Source organism: Dermacentor andersoni, chromosome 7 (genome assembly GCF_023375885.2).
Source record: "Dermacentor andersoni chromosome 7, qqDerAnde1_hic_scaffold, whole genome shotgun sequence".
In the NCBI taxonomy this organism is placed as follows: domain Eukaryota; kingdom Metazoa; phylum Arthropoda; class Arachnida; order Ixodida; family Ixodidae; genus Dermacentor; species Dermacentor andersoni.
In genome coordinates, this window is record NC_092820.1 from 34,069,760 (window position 1) to 34,089,903 (window position 20,144).

The following is a 20,144-nucleotide window of genomic DNA, read 5'->3' on the forward strand; positions in this document are numbered from 1 at the left end:
ACAGGTACCTCGGGCTCCATATTGCTTTTTTAGGGATAATTTTATTATTTCTGAGACAAACGGGACTCCAGCGACACGTTTTTTTGTTTATTTGAGCACACATCACCCGCCATCCCGAATTTAGCAGGACATTGCCGACGTTTGAGTATACGTCCCGAGTCCCGGCTTGACACAGTCGGTGACGGACAAATTACTAGATTTTAACTTTTCCTGCTACTGAAAAAAACACACTAAGTTCCTTTTAATAACGCCTTACAGCTATGTTACACGTAGTCCGGTTTTGTCTTTTGTCGTGGTTCTACCTGTGTTGTAGGCTCTAACCATTTACAGCGTACCTGTGTGAACGTATTGACAGCTGTGCTAGCCACGCAACTACTGCACCTTTGTTACTGTCGGCTACAACATCGTATAGGACAAAAATATACGTGCGACTATTTTTGCACGTATACGAACTGATGGTAACGGATTCTGTAGTCACCGTACTTATACGGCCTTCTCGCTCGCCATCCTGACAACGAGCAAAAATTGATACTAATTATAAGCGCGTCTATTCTGTGTCGTCACGTTTTAGGGATACAGAAAGCTGGCGTTTGCGCACAGGGTAAGGCTCCTCTTAAACCTGCCCCAGTACCCATATACACAAGCGCTTTTGTACTTCACTCCCATCAAATCTTCGAGCTCATGCTCAGCCTTACAATGGCAATGGAAGGTCTGTATCGCAAACACGCTAAGTAAAAATAAAAGGAGGCTCAGTAAGAAACTGAACTTATTGTGTAGGTGCGTTTGTTTACTCATAATAGCTTACATGCGTCACTGACACAAACACACATATGCGCACCCTGTATGCTGGATTGGCTAAGGATTGAAGCGACTTGGTTTCTTTAAAGTGCCCCAGGTAGACCTCACCAGAAAGAGGCAGCAGTATATCTGGCGTCAAAAACACGGTATTTAAAAACCTCGGCTTTACAAATCAGCTAGCACGGGCTGCGTGGCATAGAATACGAATTTAACACTACTCGTGAAACTTTTCCGCGCTCTTCTGCAGTTGTGGCTGATAACTAACCGATTAACCTGAGCTCCATGCGAGTCCCACGACATCAGGCACATGCGCTGGCTGCGATGGGCATTGTATAGTGGAGATTTCCTTGCTTTACCTTTAGTAGACTTGGTGTTCTGTTCTGTTCCCTTGGGAGCACTTGCTCCCAGATGCGCAAGACATCACTGTATCTGTCAGCTATGGCCATCGATGTAACATCATCATGTAGTATCGGCTGCTGAACAACCGTTCCAATCGGCAATCAAGGACACCTCGATTATCCCAGCACCTAGTCAAAGCCATCAACAATCGAATGCTGTCAGTAGGCGTGTACCGCTTGGCTTTCGAGGAAGAAACCGCACTTGATGATGGGCCGCATGACGTTCTGAGTTGGGAGTCGGGACATCGTCGGGGCAACACAACTTTTGTGCGCAAACATGGTCACGTTCGGGATAAGGCCTAATCCTACATTCTGCGTTTATTTTAACGTCCGTTAGCCTGAGTACGCGTCTACGAAGGGTGTTATGGTAGTTCTGATTTCACAACGCTGATTCCGGATGCATTATATGCCCTTTTTTTTTCTTTTTTCGCGTTGTGATCTCAGTGTTGTGAGCGCGCACGTGACTAGTTGTGCGTATAAATATTGTGTTGCTTTCATAAAGTTGCAGGCCAGGTTCCCAGTGCCTGCTCCGTCGTTGCCTTTTTTTTAGTTTTTATCACCTGTCTGTACTGTGTGCCTCAAAACTCCGCAATAAGAGTTGATATAATCTGGTATACGAACCCTCATTTGGCATCACGTAGCCTTGACCACGCACGTAAGGTATTCGATCTCGCATGCAAGACTGCTAACTTTTCAAATTCATTTTCCTTAAAAAATTATAATGAATGGAAGCAGGTTCCACTTTTTATTGCGAGTACCGCGGACGAGTTAGCCAATTGTATTGCATCAGAATAAAGAAATTAGACAAGCTTGTGGACATATATATATATATATATATATATATATATATATATATATATCCTCACAGAACTTTGACATTTATGCATAAAAAGAATATATGTGCACAGTTATATTACAGTGCGTTAATTTGTCATGAGGGGCACTGTGATGCTAACGGCAAAGGTTTGTACATAAATGTATATTTATGTCCTCTGGCTTTCGTCTCTGTCTTCCTCTGTAATGTCTAAAGGCCTGAACCGTAAAATAGATAAGACGGAATGATGATCTGCCCTTCTCACTTTTTACCTTTCCCTCCACCCTTGACCAAATCATCATCATCATCATCATCAGCCTGGTTGCGCCCACTGCAGGGCAAAGGCCTCTCCCATACTTCTCCAACAACTCCGGTCATGTACTAATTGTGGCCATGTCGTCCCTGCAAACTTCTTAATCTCATCGCCCACCTAACTTTCTGCCGCCCCCTGCTACGCTTCCCTTCCCTCGGAATCAATTCCGTAACTCTTAATGACCATCGGTTATCTTCCCTCCTCATTACGTGTCCTGCCCATGCCCATTTCTTTTTCTTGATTTCAACAAAGATATCATTACCTCGCGTTTGTTCCCTCACCCAATCAGCTCTTTTCTTATCCCTTAACATTCCACCTATCATTCTTCTTTCAATAGCTCGTTGCGTCGTCCTCAGTTTAAGTAGAACCCTTTTCGTAAGCCTCCAGGTTTCTGCCCCGTACGTAAGTACTGGTAAGACACAGCTATCATACACTTTTCTCTTGAGGGATAATGGCAACCTGCTGTTCATGATCTGAGAATGCCTGCCAAACCCACCCCAGCCCATTCCCATTGTTCTGATTATTTCCGTCTGATGATCCGGATCCGCCGTCACTACCTGCCCTAAGTAGATGTATTCCCTTACCACTTCCAGTGGCTCGCTACCAATTGTAAATTGCTGTCCTCTTCCGAGACTGTTAAATATTACTTTAGTTTTCTGCAGATTAATTTTTAGACCCACTCTTCTGCTTTGCCTCTCCAGGTCAGTGAGCATGCATTGGAATTGATCCCCTGAGTTACTAAGCAAGGCAATATCATCTGCGAATCGCAAGTTACTAAGGTATTCTCCATTAACTTTTATCCCCAATTCTTACCAATCCAGGTCTCTGAATACCTCCTGTAAACACCTTGCCCAAATATAATCACCTAATTCGTGCATGCAGAGCTCGCAGCACCCGCAGAGGCTGCCTTCAGTGTTGAGTCGACCGTGGTAGGTCTCCACAGATACATTGGGGCACTTGGTGTTTTCGCACATGTTTGGAGGACATACGAAAGGTGTCCCCGTCTGTGCGATCAGAAGCACCAGCCACGGCATTGTCGTCATAGCGCTACTCCTGCAGTTCTGCAGGGTTGAAAGAAAATTTCACTCGAACAACCACGAAAGCGCAAGATTACGCATACACGCATGTACGAATTTCTTTCCAGCAAGCATGTTGCCTATCTGTCCTCATTTTACTGGTCATTATACTTCAGAGGTAACTATATTCATACTCATTGCTTGCCCATTTGGCAAGTTTTCCTCGACTATTGAAACTATATTGGTGAGTTCAGCGTTCACACTTGCACTGTGGATTCTTCGTTCCCTGCTCACTTTCCCAACAACATATCCGATTTTCAAAATTATGTGTTTTGTCTGTTGCCTATGCTGTCACATCCTTCCTCATCAATGATTATTTCTATCAACGCATCACAAACTCCTTCAGTCATCAGAGACCTGCACCCTGCCAGATATTTCGGCGGTCACCCTTTTATTTCATCCTCCGTTGTTGTTTTTCTTTTCTTATTTTCACTCTCTTCTTCCGTCATTACTTTTTTTGTCAAATACTCACCGACAGATTCCAAAGTCCCACAAGCCACAATACATTTTTCGGCACACACAGGCTGTCGCCATTTATGTATACTGCGGTGACGATGCCTACGCTGAACTACTATACTAAAGTTAATCTCCCATGATAGACCAAGCCGCTGCCTTCCAGCTACCCCATGCATTGCCCCCAACACCTTCTCAACACCTTCGAAATTACCCGACACACTGCTGTTACGCCTAAATCATTCTTTCAAGTAATTTTCTTTTAGTTACTCGCTGTATAACGGATTGACCGGCTTTTTTAAAACAACGAACGGATGTACCCTGCAACAACCATGGCTTCTGTTCGGTTTTCTGAATGTTGCGTAATCTCTCCGTCCTCCAAAAGCCCTTCTATGTCCTTCTTTTTCTGTGTCTTCGTATTCTCCTTTTTTTTCTCTCCTGCCTTCTCATTCTCCTGCTATTCTCCCCTCTTCTTAGATATCACGCCTTGAGGCGCCAAGTGACAGCGCTCATTTTCTTCAGTTTCTGCTTTACAGCCAGCTACCACCAACAACAATCACAGATGACATCACTCTATAACCTGTTAATACCAAACCTGCCAAGAATAACAAAGCCGCTTTGACGAAGCCCTCCTACTTAAACGGTCGCAAGGCTTTCTCAGACAGCTTTTTTTGCTGTTTCCTTTTAAACCACACTCTTCATGTTTCAAATAACTTTTAAGAGCACACTCTACGTAGTAGCCATTCCTGTGAATCATGTGAGTCTGAAACGTTGATTTCCTGTAGAAAAATGGGACTACAGAATACTCTGAACCCCTTGTTCCATAATCTAAGATACGGTTACAGCACGTCAACTTTAAAGCAACTTTTTCCCAAACATTCACTTTATTTCTGAGTGTTTCTTGGTTGTCGATTTCATGCAAGAAATTTGCCTTCAAAGACACCTATACAATGCCAGCAATTTCCTAGTAAGCTGTACATACCAAGTGTCCAGTAAACAGTAAAGCTTATTACAATAATTACTAGGGTGCCAGCTTCTACAGGAGCTGCAATGGGGGTGGTTCAGCCAGCATAGAGATTGTGCGAAGTGGATGGGTTTGACTAGACTTCGGCCTTCTGCCTTCATACGACTCCGTGACTTTGTAAGCTCGTCAGTTTTAATAGTGTGTTGCATGATAAGTAATTAAATCAACATTATCAAAATTGTCCAACCACTTGATTCGAACACAGGACCTCAAGCGCAGACGCCTGATAATCAAACTATTACGTCACCCACGCACGCATCAACATGAATTTATAGGGGACAAGGTAGTGCCTTAATATTCTTTGGCGCGTTTTGATTCGGCCATCTCGACAAGCTTAACCATTGCAATCAGTAGCGATTGTCCGTCTTCCAAACATCTTCTCCACCTAGAGAAGTATAGATTGCTCTGCAATTTATGATGATGAAGGCATACGAAGCATAATAAACGAATTCTCAAGATAGTCTGAATCCCAAAGCACCATGAACAGACAAATCCATGTACATCCCATCCTTCCCACTGTGGCTCAACCATTACCGCAGCCGAGTTCCCTCCAGTACATTGAAGGAGACTGTATTGAATAAACCCAGCTTGTTTCATTATGCGAAAGAACGCACGCAAGCGCAATTTTGAAAAATTCTTCTCTCGTCAGCCACTGTCCAATCTAGTGAATCAACACGAAGCTCAACACAAGACAATGCAACTTCCAGTGCAAGAAGGACGATTCGCACCAGTATTACTCTGACAGGTTACGATACAGCTTTTGTAGAACAAAAAATTTTAGTATAAAAAAACTGTAATTCTCTTTTCTCCTGTTTGCCCAAATTACGCACCTGGGTGTAGGATGTAATAAGCCGCGAATTTCTTTCGCGTTAATGTGGTAATAATGGCTACACCGAACTTTCTCATGGCAATAAACTTGGTTCCGGTCATCCTGTCTCTGTAGCCTGTGTGTTAGGACCCCGCTTTCAATTTACTTCTAGGAGGGTTGCAGTAACAAAGGAATGCCAAGAAGACCAGTAATGGGCCTGCGACCTGTGGAGAAGAGTTTGCTTCCGTTCCTCGGACTTGCAAATACATCTTGTCGCGTGCTTCGCCAAGAGGACTTGAGTATGCGAGCAATGCGATGGAACGTTCGCCTCGCGTACGATGACGATAATCGCACATACCGCAACAGCGTCTGACCCTTGCGAAGAATGTTCGAAGCCTAAAGCCTGCCCATGGGTAAGAGGCTATATCAGTGCCGGGATCGTGCCTCTTATTCGTGGCGGAAAAATAGCCTATAACCAGACATTCCCATTTAAAGCGTCGTAACTATGTTTGCTGTGCTGCTGCTTTTCTTCATAACATGCCCCTAGTGCGCATCTTTCTGCGCACAAAATAAATAGGCGTTTACGTCATGATCGATGCATGCAAGAGTTAGCTCGTCAACAGTTCCTGCAGCACTTACAGCAACGTGAGAAAGCAATCAGGGACGCCATGGCGCGCCTGTATTTTAATGCTAAGCATTCTTGTAGAGCGCAGCGCAGTGTTTACTGCCATGTGCCTAGCCTTCTCGTGTACAAAGCCACACCTTCAACATATAACTGAAAGTCTGCTTGCTTTTCGCTCGTGATGTCACGAGCGTGACTTTTCGTACTGCGCCGGAAGTAGGCGAAGCGCCGCCGGCTTGGAAACACGACTTTTTGGGAACGTCATATGTCGTGCCGGCAGTATACTTTAACCCTTCCTTAAGCGATAAAAACAGACGCAATTGCCTACATAAAATGATAAATAAATTAAAAACATTAATTAGTGAGCTTTTCAGCGCATGCACATGATGCAAATACATAAGCATTACCAGCGCTGTAAGCATTTTCAAATCGCGTATTGATGCTAACTATACTGCATTTGTAATAGAGTATCGGGTAGCTGCTACCAATAGAAATGGCACGCTAAATGATGTAGAACAAGTTTGAAAATATCAAAGTTTTATCTTAGCTCGATTTGTTCTCAAGATACATTCATGCTTTATTCGGTGGCAATTCTTCTATACCGCCACCATTTTCATATTGCTCTGAAAGTTGGCGTAAGTGAAGTAAGTGAGCGTGATAAGTTAAGTAAGTGAGTGTGGTTCAAACGACGGCGTGAGCAGTAGGTTTGAATGCGCGCACGGCGAGAGCGCAGGGAAAAATGAGTCGACTACCGACTCGGCTTGTTTGTATTAGCGGCTCCATCATCATGCCACATCATATTCGGAACGTGATAAAGCGCTCACGCTTGGTTCGGTGCATCTCATATTTGGCTTAATGTGCGACACAAACCTATGAGTTTCGGAGTGGGCAGCAGCACATTTAATCTAACGACCACAGCGTTCATCGTAATGGGCATTAAACGCAATATTTGACTGTGGCCTAAACAGTGGCCGGGGCGTGAAACTGTTCCTAGTGTTTGAGGCCTGACTGAGCTACGGCTACTCACGACGCATCAGCGTTCGTCACTGAAGAAGTGCATAAAGTGCGAAGCATATGCAGTCCTATACTTGAGGGGGGGGAAGGCAGCACTGAATCTGTGGATAACGGAACCAAGGGAGTTTCCCTCATCAGGCGACAAGCGCTATCTGCTTCATTAGAACAGAGCGAGCGAGTCAGCAGAATTGTCGCTTCTAGTAACCATAAGCTTGTTAGGTATAACTAAACTTGTATACCTCCTAAAATTTCATGAGTCCTTACACGAGCAACAATTTCTCCTCTGCCAACTGTGCATTTCACTTTCATAAGAGCAAGAAAAAGGGCAATGATGTCGTCACATGAACGCTTTTTTTTTTAATGAGGGTTAGTTTGGTTAGATGATTTGGCAGAACGATAGCAAGTTTTATAGCGGTGCCTCCGTTAGCATTCGAAAAATTCCACTTTAACGTCAAGCTAGCGGCGCACTCTATCGTCTCGTTTTTCCCAGATATGCACTCTCAATTTATTCTACATCTCGCAGTTCGAAAAGCTGTAATTGCTTCCGTTTGTATTGGGCATTGAGTGCGCATGCGCGGAGATTCAACATCGCGCATACCTGAGTAGACGCCAGTTCGTTCCCATCGAAACATCAGGCATGGCTGAAGAAAGAAGCAACGAATACACGCCTCCTGTGTTCAGCTGCACGGACGAAGCAACCGTAAGTTCAAGCCGTGAAAACACCCAGGCCGCTTCGTCTTCTTTGAGCGCCTACCCAACGTGAGCTTTTACCGCTTGTCAATTTTTCATTGAATGCTGTTATCCTTAGACATGAACCCGGTAATAGACTTGTACATCTGTACAGATGTTCCCACCTATACCGAGTCTTTGTTGACGGCCAACTTGAGCTCATAAATCGGGGACTTTCTTATAGACGCGTCGATGCACGGGCGGGGAGGGAGCATTGTTATGTTCAGCGCAGATGTTTCGCGCTCGGGTTAAAACTTATCACCACGAAAAATGAATTTACTTAACGAAGGTAATATGTTTCGCTTATGTATGATGATTGCACTCCACACGCGGCACTGGGTGCTGTAGCTCGAAGTCCCGGGTACCATTCCGGATGTGACCACTGTATTTCGATGAAAGCGCATTGTATAAAGACTCGTGTTTACCTGTATTTAGATGCTCGTTACAGAAGCCCCGGTGGTAAAAGACTAATTGCAGTTTCCACAGTAACATGCATTTTATCAGCTCCCGGTTCTGGCGCAGAAATGTAGGGATTTATTAGTTTTAAGCGCACTGCCTCACTAGATATGCCAAATTGGTGCGTTCTATCACGAGCAATATGAATGGGCAAAGAAGCATAGCTGCCGAATAGGGGCCAAATAGCCTCGAAGCCCAGCTACAGCGATACAAGAATGGCGCTGTCTCAAACAGGGGAGACAGGAGGACAATAATAATAATAATAATAATAATAATCTTTATTACATGGAGTGATGTCATGGTTACAGATCCAGCCCGCATAAGCAACATTGCTTGTGTGCGAGGCTGGGAAGTCAACTGGTAGCACTGATATGTGTACAAATAAGTAAATTAATAAAAAAATACATGAAAGAATGATATTGCAAAAAGTGAACAAAAGATATTATTTGAACAAAATATATCATTGCATCAACAGGGAAAAAAACACATTGACATTAGAGATGACTTCGCAATCAGGTTCCCGCGATATCATTCTCATTCAATTTATTGAAATTAGCCGGCACGTAGAAAGCACGAGTTCTCTTGCCGTAGTTTGTGTACACACGAGGTACCACATATTTTTCTGTCTGACGTAAGCTGCGAGATTTCACGTTCAAGTTTTTGAATTTAGTAGAAAAATACCTTTTACACATGGCGTCGAACAAAACGTGTTGCTCGACAAACATGTCTGACTGGTACATGCTCAGCAAGACATCTTCCCCATGACCAAGTCTGGCATACGAGAGGCCATAGGCAATTTTTTTTAGGATGCGGTTAATTATCTTAAGTCTACTAGAAGAAGCAAATCCATAAATTGTTATTACGTACTTTATGATCGATTTCCCAAGTGCTTGGTACACCATTTTATGAACATTTACATCACAGAAAGATTTTAAGGCATACAAATGAGCGCACACAGCACGTAAGGGCTTTGCGAGCTCTTCAATGTGGACATTCCATGACAACGTGTCGTCAAAGTGTAGCCCCAGGTATTTTGTGCTATTTAGCAGAGTTACCGGAGGACATGAGCATGCAAGGCAGTCACTGGTGGGGAGATAAACAGGGGAAATATCCGCGACTGCATTATATGGGCTGTCAAAACATATCATATTAGTCTTCCATTTATTAATGAACATTTTGTTATTAATGAACCAATCAAATAGTTTACAGACATCATACTGTAACACTCTAGCGGCTTCGTTCGGAAGTTATTTCGATACAACCAAAGCCGTGTCATCAGCGTACAAATAAGTTTTTAATTTTAGTGGTAAGCAAGCAAGATCATTCATGTAAATGTTAAACAAAAGCGGTCCCAATACGGACCCTGGCGGTACCACTGATTTAACACGCAACAAAGAACTATAGGTCTCCGCCACACGGACACACTGCTGTCTGCCTGTTAAATCATTTTTAAAAGATTAGTAATACGGGCCTCTGAAACCACATCTGCATAGTTTTGATAGTAACTGTTCATGATCTAATGTGTCAAATGCTCGTTCTAAATCAACGAAATAGTCAAAACAACATTGTTTTTATCGATTTGGTTACAGATATAGTCGTTAAAATCTTCCAACAGACCCACAGTACTCAGACCTGAGCTAAAGCCAAACTACGCTGGTTTAATAAGGCTAAACTTTTCACAGAATGAGGCCATATTAACATAGAGTATTTTTTTCAATATGCTTGCCAAAGACGAAAGAATTGAAATTGGTCGGTAATACTCGTAAGGTTTTCGAGATCCTTTCATACAAAGAGGTCTCACAATGCTAACTTTCATGTTTTCATGTATCTGACCGGTTTTTAATGTTTCATTTAGGATGTAAAGTAGTGTTGATTTGAGCACATCGAAATTCGTAGCTATATCTCTTATCCTAATTTTATCAAAACCTGGGGATTTTTTTAAACTCATGGATCGTATAATATCCCACAATTCTGCTTCATCAACAGTAGGCAAAAAATCAGAATGAATGTTAGAGAACGTACCATTATTTCGAAAATTTGCCGCTATGCACCCATTTTCTTATGGTGTTTACTGATTCGATAAAGTGTTTGTTAAAATCATTCGCTATCTGTAGAGCAGGTGACTCAAGAAAGGCGTCCACAAGAGTATTATCAATACTCTTTTTTGCAGGTCTCCCTATTAGAGTGTTAACCAAGTTCCACGTTTTACCGGTATTACGACTGCAAGCTGCAAACTTGCCTGAGTGGTAGCGCTTCTTAGCTAGTCTTATTTTACCGTTTACTTTGTTTCTCATCTGCCTAAATTTTTCTCTTGCAAGAGCGTCCCCGGGTTTATCTTGGCATTTTATAAGGAGTTTCTTTTAACGCTGCAAAGCTCCAATATTTTGTTATCAATCCAGGGGCTATTTTATTTCTTCTTTTAAGCTTTATTTTCTTTTCGGAGTAAAGGTAAATCTCTTGAAAGGCCTCTACAAACAGTTCGTAAGCCTTTAGGTGGCTGTGCCGCGTTAAAGAATCCCAGTTGAATGTTCTCACATGTTTATCTACCGCATTAGAATTCAAAACATATTTCTCTACAGTCTTTGTTTCAGTCAGAGCAACAGCATTTCCTGAAACTGCTGTAGCGATAAAGTAGTCGTCCGCTACTTTTTCCTTAATAACACAGCCAAAAAATATTTGCACATTTTTTGCTGATATGGTCTACACACGACCTTGTTAAACGATGACCGAGAATTTCCTCTCGTGTATAACTATGAATTTTGTTTTAGAGTCCGTAGCTTGCCAAAAGTGTTAAGTAATCAAATGTTGCAGGCTTATTTGCTGTAAAAATGTCTATATTAAAATCACCGGCCAAAATAATGCTGCTTCTGTCTGCGTACTTTTTGAGGAAGCTTGCCAAATCGTCTAAAAATATATTTAGGTTTGTGCTTGGTGGCCTATAAACAGCACACACCGTAAACTCCAGATCTGCTTTAGTCATTAGTACAGTAACTACTTCAGCATATGGAAAATCAAAGGACACTCGTTCACAGTGCCAATCACTTCTTACATAGACCGCTATGCCACAACCTCTTTTGTTATCCCTGCACAAAAAGAAAGACTGAAAATCATGCAGTGCAAAATGAGCGCATTTGTCTTTTGAAATATTGATTACGGTTAAAATTAAAACATGTAATGATGGCAGTGCTTCAGCTATGTGAATCTTTAACATGTCTGTATTTACGCAGGCTCCTCACATTCACATGGATTAGCTGAAGCAATAAGCTGCTAGAAACATCTGACGCCCACTCGTCTTTCATTGATAGCCATTGTTCAGTTGAGTGTACTTGGTCAATCATTTCAGATTATTTTATTTGGGCCTTGTTCATTGTCAATGCGTAACACTGACGTTCCTTCGCGTTTTCATAAAAGTATTCTGCCATTTCGCACCCAGACGAAGCGATATTGTTTATCTTTCGCCAGATTTTTTGTCATCCAAAGCAGTTTCTTCATTCGGGAAGTTAGATTACCGTTCAAGTATATCTTTTCCCCCTTCAGTCTGTTCCGCTTTTCAATCCAACACTCTTTTATTTCACTCCTTGAAAATCGCAACAGAATAGGTGGGACGGAGTTAGCTTTGCCTTTGATTCTGTGCAAGGCTTCAATGTCGTCGTGACTGGGCCTAGGAAGTTCGAGTTTGGTTGCAATAGATTCCACCAGCTTTCGTGGGTCCTCGTTATCACTCACTTTGACCACTGAAGCGCATCGTGTGACGAGTTACAGACACAGGCTTATTTCCCAGGGAAGTAGCTCTAGAATGTTTACGCGTCAGAAAAGTGCGGCTATTGGCCACGCTTCGGTGCAAAGTTATCAGTAACCACAATATGAAACAGCTGCATCAATGTGCGTTGGTGACGTGTGAAGTTCTGCACTTTGTATAGAGAGACCAATGGTGGGAGTGCCAACAGTTATTACAACAGCGTCCTCCGTTCCACTTTGTTTCCGACGACGGCCGTCGCGTATCGGCCATAGCACGGTTCGAGCCTACCTGACACGCGCTCCTCTGTTCTCGCTAATATTGCCCACGACAGTACTTTCCGCACGAGACGTCAAAGTCCACAAAAATACTGTAATTTGCCACATAAAATTGAAGCCTCACGAAGTGGGTGGTTCCCGCAAAACACTTTATTTTTAGAAAACATAAGCCCGGGAGAGAAAAAGGCACAAGTTCCTTTAAAAGGATTGCGTGTCCGTTTGCCTGTGTTGCCTAAGCGCCACGAATACGTATTAAAGAAAATACGTGCAGTTGCGCAGGCTGACACATTTGCCGCTCGGAGTAGTTTGGTCGATGAGCCCACTTCTGGTTTTATGTGAGCGTACTTTTACCACTGAAATTTAGATTACAGGGCTCCAAATCGTTTCTAATAGAGCAAGCTTGGGTGGCTTTGCACTACAGCGATAAACAAGTGGAACGTCACAGTATTCTAAGGTACCTTTTCGCATTTGTGAAAAATCGCAGTAGCACGTCACGTTTCAGCTGCACTCATGCTGTGCATTGCATCTGGCATCGGACACTTTTAAGGCGAAAGCATTAGATCTGTTTCGAGGTCGCGTTGTGATTGTACAGAATGCGTCGTTTTATTCCACGTCGCTGCCCCATCTCTGCCGCTAATCATGCCATAAAAATCACAGGTAATCAATATAGAGTTCATTCAAGCACTCGAACTCACTACCGAAGACGACAGGGAACGCTACCCGTGGAAAAATTATGCTTGTACTCATTTTTCGGTGGCGTGCTAGCACTGATGCCTGGAACTACGACTGCATCAGCACATTGGAGCATTCCACCGGTGGCGTTTGGGTTGGCATACCTAATAGTTGCAAGACGGCCACTCAACACGGACAGAGTAAAAAAAGGTTAGGCAGCATGTTGCACTCCTGTGACACGTCAAAGCAAACTTTAAGGTTGGTTACGTGGTTACTCACTCCCCCTTATGGAATATATCAAGATAATGAGGAGAAAGATGCTCATTTAAAAGAATGGGCATAAAATAAATCTGAGGATGTCTTAGTTTACCGAGACAATATAGCGTGGGTACTGATGTAGAAAGCCAAGCCGACGAAATTAATCCGTACTCCTACACTACAGCATACATAATCAATAGACAACATGAAATATATCAGAATGTCAAGGCATGTATTGCGTAATCCTACATTTCTTTTGTGGCAAATAGCCCTTCCCTATAGTTGATAATCTCGTCGTAAGATTTCATTTAAATGTACCCTGTCGTACTTCCGCGTGTCATTGAGGTGGATCTCACTTTACTTGGTACGTAACTGTGGTAGGTCAAACTCTAAGCCGACTGCACATGCGACCCTTGTACCTATAAGACGGCAACGTGCAATGCATATGTGAAAAAGAGGCAGCACACTGGCTATCCCAGAGCGCCCACTTTGATCCCATTTCGCGCATTCTTCTTTCGTTCCACTGAGAGGGCGAGGAATAAATGGTAAAAGGACAGCCTGACGGAGGACACTTGCTCTGGGCAATCCCTTGCGCATGCGCCAGCACGTTCTCGATTGTTCCACTGATTCACTCAGGTAAACAGCGCTCATTAGCACTCCAGGGGACTTTCGCCGAATATTATGAAACTGCGCACGTGTGCCCTGTACCAGAATTCTTCAAAGGCTTACGCGTCCATTATTCTGGCATTGAAGGCGATGGTCTGATTTCAAAGACGTGCGTGGCCTGTGACATGCACGCACGCTTTCACTCGCACATACAGTGTTGGGGGACTGGAGATGGCGTTATGCACCTTGTTTATACGGAACATCCCGGTGACGTCAGCAGCACAACTGCGTCTGGAGAGTCCCCGTACTTGCTATCGCAATAAAAAAAAAAAACAAGCCTCCCATAGAGCGGAAGAACTAGCCTTGGCAGGTCGGTCGGGTCGCGTTGACAAATGAAGCTTCTGTTTCCAAGATTGCTATAGATGGGTGCGCATGACTCCGGCATGAACAATCGCTAAATAGCAAGCGCCACTGCGTTGTTTCGAGATGTTTAGATCATCGGTGGAATATTGCAATTAGCCTCTCAAGTTGCAGGTGAGGGATCTATATCCAGTGTTACATTCTTGGCTAATTGCTGCGTGCCGAGGAATATTATTTGGCTTCCCTGATGCAACCGTCAATCAGTACACATTGCTGCGGTTCGCTCACCGAATGGAAAGAGGGTTCCCGTGCACCTTCAGCAAAGGCGGCTGTCTTGACGCGACTCTCCGATATACATCAGTTTTTACCTTCGGGCACACATCCACGGAATATGTACAGCCCTAAAAGCACCTGCGTGGGCAAGTGCTCCCGTATGCGCGTGTTGTGTAAATGGATTATCCTAGTGGGATACAATTCGCAGTAGGTGCTCATAACGTGGCGTTCTCTATTGCTTGTAAATACAGGAGCTATGTCAGTTTTTTCTACATTACGTAGAATATCTCCCCCTCCCCATCGCCCCTTAGTGTTGCATGCATAGGAAATCTGGATGTGGATACTTAGGACCGGCATCGCTCTCACAGAGCCAGGAAACCTCGAAGGCGCTAGTGGCCAGCACTGCAATTGCACGTAATGAACAGTTTTTTCTTTATTGTTACAATTGTTTTTATATTCAGTCATGAGGGCTTCTGCTTCGAATACAATTGTATGAAATGCATATGGTGCCTGCAAGACACTGAAGTTGGAGAACGGACATGATTTGCCTAAGCAGTGCAAAATTTTGCTAGCGTATGCTAATCTACTGTAGGCGAGTAAACTTTAGCAGAAGATGTTGTGCCAGTATATGAAAACATTTTGCGAATATTTCGTTTTAATAAATTTGTGCCTACAAAGTCTCCACCATGTTTCCAGCCATGCCACTTTAGTGACCATGCCTCGGACACCCATATCTCGGCATTACCATGGCAGCACGATGCCTGTCAAGAAACTGGCGTAGACGGTGGTGCCAGATTTCTTTCTAGGGGATATTATGGGGAACATTATGATAGGAACTCTCGAGGCCTGCTTGCATCATCGCTACCAGCGTTCTATCCTAAGTGTCACGGCACATATGCGGCCCGGGAAAATTTGGAAGTGACGTGAGCTTCCGCACGGGGGGGGGGGGGGGGAGGGGCACGAGACGGTGGGCAGAAATGTCTTGTGCATTATTACCCATTAGCTTCCTGCTACCCTGTATTCTGCTTTGGAAACCACGTGTTAAGGAGAGCGGTATCTGGGAACGTTCGCCTTGGGAAGAGCACCTATAGTCTCTTTTGCCCGTCCTCCCCATCACACAATCTTTCGGCCGCGCATGTTAGAGGTCATTAGGTTACGTTTTATGCGTGTGATTGGGCACGTGGTACAACCTGTGTTCAGTCAATAAGCGAGCCTTTATTGGAGTATACAGTGTCTAAATACAACTCGCCTTACTTTTGTTATTGTTCTAATATACTATAGACGTATCAGCTTCGCCCCTCCGCAAAGACTGCGCGTATATTGGCACAACAAATCTTTCATTTCAATCTTGAAGCTCGCGGCATTTTGTTTCAGTGCAATATACCTGCGTGCCTGAAGGATTTTGGAGGCAAACGTATCCACAAGGGAGCTTCTCCAGATGTATCCACTAGCTACAATCTTTGTCTAACCACTGTTGAATCGGTGCTCATGAGAACAGGTGTTGTGTTGCAGAATTCCTGAGACCACCGGTGTTGACGAATGGAACACGCAGTACCACCCGGCTGGTGCGGTATCGACCGTCTCCGGTAGGTGCACGAAGCCTTTCGGCCGTTAGTGTACCAGGACTCCCCTTCAAGGAGATTGAGGAAGCTCACGTTTGCTATCGCATACGACACATTTAAACAACACGAATAAGTGAATTGTGGTCTGTTACGTGTCAAAACCACGGTCTGATTATGAGGCACACCGTAGTGGGAGACTCTCAATTTATTTTGACCACCAGAGGACATTTAACGTGCCACCAAAGCTAAATACAATCGCTGCTGGCTTTTGTTGCTTCCCCTAAGTCATTTTATTGCTAAAAATTATTTGGCTCATTCAATATACTGTGACGACATAAGAGTTGAGTCGAAGCTCCTCCTTCTTGTAGCCCGGAGTGTAACCGCCCTTATCCTGTGAAAACCAAGCCACCTGGAATCCGCTCGCGCGTTAATCACGTTGCTCTCCTAACGTAAATGTAAATCTAATCGGAGAACAAAAGTTGTTATTTCAAGTCAAAGTATTACCTTTGCCCCAGCGCTGAGATGAGAATCACCCATAAATTTGTCAAGATGTTCAGGTTTCGTTATAGCGTACGGTTCCAGGTTCCATCATAACAAATTACAATTTTCTCTTTCGTGAATCATTCACCGCTTTTCAGGGTTAACAGATTTTTTCGTAAGCCCGATTTTGCTCTAGCGATATTAAAAGTAAAAGATCGAAAGTTTACTTTATTTTTCAAAACCAGCAGCAAACTACTTGCCGCGATGCTTCAATACATGCATTTGCATATTCCATTTTCTTTTATGACATGCAGCACCGGCGTGTGGCACTGAGTCCCTTACCACAGAGCACAAGCATTATCAAATCGCAACAAGAAGCGAGAGAGCAAAAATCAGACATTTCAAAGTCAACAAAGTTCCGCTCTAGGCAGAAAAGACGAAGGAATTCAGCAATGAACAACTTCCTAAACACATGTGGGTCTTTTTAGTAGCATCACGTTGTGGCTTCCCACTTCTGTTGGTTGAACTTAGAGCATCACTTCAGACGGTCGCACTGCTGTCAGGGCTTCCTCTTGCTTCCTGCACGTTCCTATCAAGGAATACTCCAGCCTCGCCGCACAATGGTAAATCGGGACCTCTGCTTTCAGGGCATACACACAGCACAGAAATCGGAAGCACAAATTCCACACTTCTGGCTTACAGCAGCAGTGGCGGCGTCTACAATGCAGAGGCCAGCACAAGCTATGCGCGCATGGAGGAGCCATCCGGCATTTTCGGAAACGACGCTTGGTGAGCCATACTTTTGTATGAATTCCTTTCGATGAATCAACTCACTCAGACGACACGTAAAGCTAGCTATGGTTAAATTATACTTAAACTGACTAACTAGTGCGATGGAGGGAAGTGTTGTTGCCTGAAATGCGAAACGTCATGGGCAGTTCAAACAATATGGCACTGGCGTAAACAGGAAGCTTTAGCTCAGGACCGAAGTGCATGGGTAATGAGAAACCAAATTGCTCGACAACACACTGCGCCAACATTGAAGTTTCTGGCATTAAAAAAAAATGTGAATATATTGTAATTGAAGGAGCTGCGTTTTCGATTTGTGACATATTCCTAAGAAAAATACAGAAAGAATTCAGCCAAAAATACAGCGCCACCATTCTCTAAACTGCACCTAATGACACATATGAAGTGCATAAAATTGATGTCTTACACAGCGCACTGAAATCTTATGAGCAGATCTTTTGGATACCCAGGCAAACGCACACTTCACGCAAACTGGAAATGGATACAAAGAACAGTCCCCTTAGGACCCTGTAAGAGATTCTGCTAATATAACTGCGGTATATTTTTTTAGTGTAGTTAACTTAGTACAATTTGTGTTCTTTTTTCGTAACTTGGCGATTTCAAACTTTTTCCAAGTTGACGACCCAGATGAAAATTGTGCTTGATACAGCTGCTGGAATTGGAATGCTTGAATCAAATACCATAATTTATTTTGAATTCATACGGAAGGCATTGTATACCTCTTTTCTTCAGCCTACACCGGTTCTCCAAAAATGCTGCTGTGGCCATTTATTCCTGTTCCTGTAATTATTTATTTATTTGTTTACCTAATTAAGTTTTACAATGTAATAATTAAGTACGTAAACTGGTCTAGATACGGGCCAAGCACTCCATAACATTCCAGTAGTCACGTGAACAATCACTAGCATATACAAAAGCAAACAAATAAATAGCATATCAACAGCAATATACCAAACGTTGTTCATCCAGTGCATATAGGGCAGTAATTTGGAAAAAAAAAACAGGCAGGGAAGAACACATACACGAGGCACTTGTGCATGTGTCCTATTCTGTCTATACTTGTTTGTTTTTGCATTTCTGGCCATAAACGGTAAGAACGATGGTGCGCCAACAATGCCGAAACCCCTCGCATACGAACTTCATGACATTAACGCACAAAAAATATTCTGGCCAAGAAATCAAGAGAAAGAAAATACAGGTGTTTAATGTTACATTGACGAACATTGCCATAAGCATTCTTTTATATTTCTGCAATAGGATCTTTAAAGAAACTCTCCGGCAGCAGATTTTAGCCATTGTGTTTGAATGCTCTGAAATATTTCATATTTTTCGATATCTATTTGATATGTGTGTATTGACATATGTCCGACGAGGCGTCAACCCCCCCCCCCCCCCCTGTATTTGACAGAGATAACGTGAGTAGTACAGTACACCTTTGAAGCATTTCCAATTATGTTACTCCTGCTCACGTACAAAGGGTCCTCTAAAATAGCCAATGTATTTTATCTCAGCCAATACGACCTGTTTCAGTGCCGAACGTCTCACTTCCGAGGGCATGTTTCTGGACCTTTGCCTGCAAGTTAGCGCTTAGATTGTGCAAACAGCCTTGGCATAAAGGAGCGATTTAGTTTGTCGAACTCTTAATTGGCGAAAATTTATTTCTGTCGTACCGTAACGAGAGTCGCCCATATTGAACCCCATTGACCGTCTGCTTTCAGGAATTCTACAGGAAGCGGAGGAAAGGAAGAACAAGAGTTGTTCGGTGTCTGTGGCAATGTTTCGAGCGGACAGGACGCCTTACATGGACACGCCAACGAACGCACGGGCGATACAGCCCCCACTTGCGAAACAAGCGATGTAACCTTTGTCAAGGATTCGAAATTCTTAAAACATTGCCGGAATAGAACAGGCAAACCACACAAATGCGAATCTTGTGGCAAATCGTCCGGCCAGGCTGCTAATCTCGCTGCACATTGCCGCACACATACATGCATGAAACCCTACATTTTCATTATATGTGATCAATCGTTCCGGCAGTCTGTCCACCTAGATAACCATATGTGTACGCATACAGGCGAGAAACCCTACGTTTGCAATATCTGTGATAAATCGTACCGGCAGTCTGTCCACCTAGATAACCATATGCGCACACATACAGGCGAGAAACCCTGCGTTTGCAATATATGTGATTAATCGTTCCGGCAGTCTAGTCATCTAGATAACCACATGCGCACGCATACAGGCGAGAAACCCTACATTTGCAAAACATGTCGTAAATCATTCACGCGGTTGGCGAGTCTCCGTAGACACCAGCAGACTCACACAGACGGAAAACCCCGTGTCTGTCAAACATGCTGGAAACCATTCAAACTCTACTGGCACAGTAGTGATAAAGCTTTCGTTTGCGAAATATGTCACCGACAAAGGAAGCACGGAGATAAAACGCCGTATGAGTGTACGCAGGGTGGATTTATTTTCGCAGAGAAACACTCGATGAGCATCTGTGGCACAGTAATACGTGCTACTTATGTGGAGATTCATTTGGTGACGAAGTTCAACTGCTTACACACCTCGTGGCACATAGGGATGTGCAGCCGCGATATT

At 43.6% G+C, this 20,144-nt stretch overlaps 1 long non-coding RNA gene across 1 annotated transcript; it reads left to right on the top strand.

Annotated features, from left to right (window-relative positions):
* Positions 1–7,844: 7,844 nt before the first annotated feature.
* Positions 7,845–19,463, top strand: LOC129385311 (uncharacterized). The gene is made up of 4 exons (XR_011895376.1): positions 7,845–8,079; positions 16,201–16,274; positions 17,378–17,519; positions 19,259–19,463. It is a non-coding gene; the product is annotated as an uncharacterized lncRNA (long non-coding RNA).
* Positions 19,464–20,144: the final 681 nt, after the last annotated feature.